The sequence below is a fragment of the Tachypleus tridentatus genome, chromosome 7 (genome assembly GCF_004210375.1).
Source record: "Tachypleus tridentatus isolate NWPU-2018 chromosome 7, ASM421037v1, whole genome shotgun sequence".
Classification (NCBI taxonomy): domain Eukaryota; kingdom Metazoa; phylum Arthropoda; class Merostomata; order Xiphosura; family Limulidae; genus Tachypleus; species Tachypleus tridentatus.
In genome coordinates this window covers 129,269,417-129,275,416 of record NC_134831.1, presented here as the reverse complement: position 1 = coordinate 129,275,416, position 6,000 = coordinate 129,269,417, and positions in this window count along the sequence as shown.

Here is a 6,000-nt window from a genome sequence, read left to right as displayed (position 1 = left end):
TTTTTTATTTCCTCAGTTTACTTGTAGAAATATTTTAGTTCAAGTTATTGTCAAAATATTAAGTTTCATGACCAGCTCAGAAATTTGAGAAACAGTTACCAGTTTCAAATGATAAATAAATTCAACTATATTACTACATAACTGGCCATTTCACTCGCAAAATAATTGTCACTATAAAGATCCACTACATTCAAATGACAGAGGATGGTGTCATGTACAGTATTATCCTTGTTAAGGAGTCTCATATAAGCTACTGATAATACAAATGATTATATTTGTAAGACACTTTAAACTTGTAAAAAGCGTGATTGAAAATTTCACTGGCTTGTACTTTATAAACACATTGAGCTAGTGTCATTTCTTTTGTACTTTCATCCAGGAAGTATTTCAGAATAACACGAGTTTCAAGTTTTTAGAAAGTATAGTTGATGTGTCAATGTTTAAATTACTAGCATGTTTCAAGTGAATTTACATTACATATTTGAACTTCATTATTATATGTCCAACAGTCTGTATATTACTAAAATGTAAATGTAAAAACAAGTATATCTTTCAAGCATTAAACTGTACTTTAAAAAACAGAATCTTCTTAGTAAATTAAAGGTGTTTTTGGAAAACCTTAACAGAGTTTTAATATATATTTAAAAACAGCGGGTATTGGTATAGAAAGCACTAGTAGAGATGAAAACAATGTGTCGACCTTCTTCGGTCATTGTCAGGTTCAAAGAAAGAAAGAAAGGGTTACAAACCAGTAGCTGACCACATGTTTGAAGGCAGTTGTGTAATTGAGTGTAGGAATGTAGAGGGCGTGCTTAGATGTTTGAAGAAGGTCGGAGCATTGTTTGCTCCTCTACATAGTGCTTTCTCTATCCATACCAGCCGCTTTTAAATATATAATTTTTTCTATAAGTAGATTTTCTCATCATCACGGAGAGTTTTAACGTTTTGGCTACTATTAATAAGCACTTGAAGCAGGTAATGATTTATTTCTTCACAGGTTTAGTTTGCAATAAGACTTTACAAAAGTCTAACCTAGTGGCATTTTAAGTTTTAGTTGCTTTGAGTATAGAAATGTTGATAATTTAATACATCATGACCAATGCATTTTTTTGAGAAAGATTAACTAGTTTGTTTTATTTGTTTCACACTTTTGTTCCCTTTACAAGTTTATTTTTTGTACCTGTGCCATTAATGTACAGATTATTGGTAGTTTATACTGTTTTATTAACACCAGACGTCTTAGTTTAAAAAAAGGTAAATCAAATTTTAAACAAATCTTATGGAATAAAACTTTTAACTTTAAAGATGAAATAAGTAAGCATATATTAACTATTTTTTATACATAAACTAATTTTGGTGTGTAAACTAAGCCTATCTCAATTAAATAACTAGCTTTTGTTTGAAAACAAAGTTTAGTTTATCTAACTGAAATAAGAAATTTGGTTTCAAAGCTAGTCAGTGTTTGTTGCTGGTTTGTGTTGATTGTTTATAGGTAGAAAAATGTGTATATAGTGTACATTTATGATGCTTCTCTGTGTTTTGTTCAAAACATAAAGAAATACTCAATAAAATAAGTGTTCGATGAATTTTGCATGGGTGGTACAAATACATTAACAAATAAATATATATCTATAGAAAAGTATTACTTTATTTTTCTACAAAATCTGGTTAATATGGGCTACTGAAACTATAGTGAAAAAGAGAAAATATTCCGAGTATCAACACCCAGTTTTAAAATCCTATCCTCACAATAAAATAAAAAATTAGCTATCAAGATTATTCCAAAATAAATCACTAAAAATTAAAATGAACGTAATTATTTTGATTAGTATGGTATAAAAAAGTAATATTTTAAATATGTCTAACAATACTTCTTATGATCATGTATACACGTGAATCTACCTTCCACACACACAAACCCATACACCCGTGCATATGAATACGTACGTGTGTAAATGCACACACACACACACACATGCATATATAACCTTTGATAAATGTTCATTCGTTGATTTATCATCTTATTTATATATTACTTAAGAATTTAAAAATTTGTTGTTTTGAATTAAGCGAAAAGCTACACAATGGGCTATCTCTGCTCTGCCCACCACGGGTATCGAAACTCGGATTTTAGTGTTGTAAGTCCGCAGACATACAGCTGAGCCACTAGGTGGGCTTTAAAATTTGAAGTTGTGTGTTTGAATTCACCAGTTTTCTCCACATCTGTCTAGTTATTATAGCTTTTAGTGAAAAAATAAAAGTATTTTAATCCTAACAGAAAAAAATGTTTGCAACCTTTAAAATCAAACATGTCCTTAGGCATTACCTCATTCAAATGGTATAGAATCATACTCTACCAGTAGTAGTTTGTGTGAAGGAGAGAGGGGTCTTTTTAAGAATAACTGTACAATTCAGTCAACTTATGAAATACGAAAGCGTGTTATTTTATTGACTATAAGCAGTCTTAACTAATGTTCGCTGATAACTGGTATTGCGATACACCTACGGTCACACTAATACAAGAGGTGTTAATACAACATTTTCTTTTTGCTAATTTTCTCTCATACGTACAACACATTTTCATATTTTACTTTTTTTGTCGAAGCATAAACTCAGTTTTCAATCTACTCTGACACACTGACTAATCAATCGATAACTCCATGGAGTCAGTAATATTTTAGATCGCTTATATGGTTTCCTAAACCCCTAAAACCTCAGATGTCAAGCCAAGGGTTCGTCACGTGATGCTAAAAGTCCCTCTAGCCAACATTAATACTAACACATAAATTATTCAAAATCATCGCCTATAAAATTATTAATTTTTCCAGTCATTTGAGTTTAAAAGTAATTGTATTCAACATTTATAACTTTTATATTGAACTGCGTAGGTTTTGCGAAAAATTGTTTTAAAAGAAAGCATCTGCTTCTCTTCCGTAAAATTTCAGAAAAAAATTGTGTTGAATTACTCATTTTAAGAATGTATTACAAATATTAGAATTTATATATAAATGACAGAATTGGGTGAAAATAAATAAGCCATAAGCAGCCAAAGAATAATAAAAGTTTAAGTCAACGAATAAATGGCGTGTTCTCTGTGATGAGTACCTTGTTCCCACGTGTAATAGGTTCGCGGCCGTCCATGATACCAGATACAATACCAATAACGCTTGAGTGAATTAAACATTTATATTTTAAGTTCTTACCTACAACAGCATCATTCAGTAAAAGGGAAGATCGAAATTAAGCTAGTAAACTGGATTACTAACGTCACTAATAGTAATACGTTTGTATATGGAAGGCCACTCTCGAATCGTTATCTTCCAAGTTCACGTTTGTAATACGTTCACGAATTATTCTTTTTTTTTTTTTTAATTTAAAGAAGGCCATTCGTGTCATGTGGGTCGTTCAGCCAATAGGACAAAACGAGATGCTGCTGATGTTTTAAAAATTACGAATTGGGAGAGCAGTTAAAAAACAAAAACTAAATACCTTTAATATAATTATGGTGTATCTGTTGGGGTGATCTAAATTTATACGTAAACCAAATACCTATGATAGGTATTGATTGATTGACTGTATCGCTGCACACTGGACTAATGTACAAGCTTGTCAAGAATCTTTGTGCATCACTAATGAGAAAAAAATGCTCTAGTATTTACTGCCACTTTTCTTTTATTATTTAGAAAGAGTTAAACCAGAATTCTCTCATTAATATAATGACAATATTTCACTTTGCGTGTAATAAAAGTACATCGACAAGAGCGAAACCGACGCTTTAATTTGCCCGCCTACAGTAGGATGCACCAGATGCTTTAAATACACGAACTAAGAAGTAACTGACGCTTTAAGTACACAATCTAAGATATATATGACACTTTTAAGTACACCAACTAAAATGTACCTGATGCTTTAAAGCCTACCGACTAAGACATATTCGATACTTCAAGCCTACAGACGAAGATGTATTCGATACTTTAAACCTACCGACTAGAACGTAACAGACGATTTACATCGTTTAGCACATGCAAATTCATTAGTATGACGGCGGTATAAATTAAACTTTGGAAACTGCTAAAAGACAAAAAGAATGTCAGTTATGGCAAATCTACTATTGGAACTGATTCTGGATTGCCTTACTTTTTCTTGTCTCGGTTTCAAACATTTTTTAACTCACAGGTACACCACACTTTGTTCAAGTTGCAGAACTAGAGAGTTTGAAATATATATTTTTGTTACCGAATTTGTAGCTTCAAACTTAGAAAAACAAATTCAAGGACGTTACATGTTAAATCATCTATTACTATTTCTTAATCTTTCAAGTTTTGTCATGCTATATTGTTGAATACTTTATACAAAAAGTATATTTTAAATAAATAAATGAGAAAATCACTTAACAATCTCAACTGATATGAAGTCGCGGCGAAAAAAAAATTCAGAACTACATTTTAACATTGTTTGGAGTCTTGTGGATTGTATGGTGCTATCATTGGTAATTTCATAAATATATGTAGTACAAAACTTATTTCTCAAATAATTAATTGGAAATTTACCCCACGTGCACTCTGGTAAGAAATGAGGAATTCTGGTGAATAAGACGCCAGGAAGAAAAGACTCGAATCGGGTTCGAGTAATATCATCAGCACTTATTTATTCGATTGTTTAGGAACAAGATTCAGCACTACTTATAAGAATTACCGCCTCTGGTCGAGTCGCAAGTATATAAAAAATAGCTTATAGCATTATCGTACACATCCTAATGGCAGGCCCTTGGAAATTAGAAATGAAGTAAAAAAAACAAAACATATACAGATAACTTTATCAAATATGTTCATCTGTTTAGAATTTTGTTCAAAGCTGCACGAGGACTGTCTGCGCTAGCTATCTCTAATTTAGCAGTGTAAGACTATAGGGAAGGTAACTAGTCATCAACCCATCGCCAACTCTTAGGCTACTCTTTTACCAACGAACAGAATGATTGACAGGCATATTATAACATTCCCACGGCTGAAAGATAAAATACATTTAATTACACGAGGATCAAAACCCGCGACCCTGAGATTTAGAATCAAGCATCTTAACCATCTGCCCATATCGGGTGTGATCAAATGTGCACGAATTCAAATGTTTCAAAATGAGCACCTAGAATTTTCCAACACTTGTAATACCAAAATGTTCAATTCTCACTCAAAAACCCAGTTACAGTTCGTATTTTCTAAGCCGTTTTTTAACCTTTCAATATCTCTTCTGCTTTAACGATATCTGTTTGTTTTGTTTTGAATTTCGCGCAAAGCTACAAGAGGGCTATCTGCGCTAACCGTCCCTCATTTAGCAGTGTAAGACTGGAGGGAAGGCAGCTAGTCATCACTACCCACCGCCAACTCTTGGGCTACTCTTTTACCAACGAATAGTAGTATTGACCGTCAGATTATAACGCCCCCACGGCCAAAAGGGTGAGCATGTTTGGTGCAACGTGGATTCGAACCCTCGACCCTCAGATTACGAGTCGAAAGCCTTAACCCTCCTGGCCATGCCGGGCCCTTAACTAAATCAGAAGATATGTTTTGTGCCAGAAAAACAAAAACAAAAAACATAAGATAAGACACAATTAAACTGCATTTATATGTTTATTCCTGTTTTTGCTGAAGTATATTTTTAAATAAGACGTTTTCTGTTAATATATCAAGTTAGTCAGAGCTACGCGTAATATATAATAATGATTTGTAGATACGAAAACAGTGGCGTCTAGACACAACTGCAAACAAAGATTAGTGTTTACCACTAGTATATTTCGTTCAAGATAAAAAACAAAAAGACATTTATAAAAATGAAGCCTTGGAAACGGAGGAACTCTCACAACAGAATGTTTATGGTAGAAGTGGGTTTTGAAAACATTTGAATCGAATTCAGTTCACTCTGTCGTCTTTAAACTAAAGGCTACAGTTATGAAAGAAAAATCTACTACCCCTCAAGAAACAAATACAAAAAATTGCAAAAGAACTG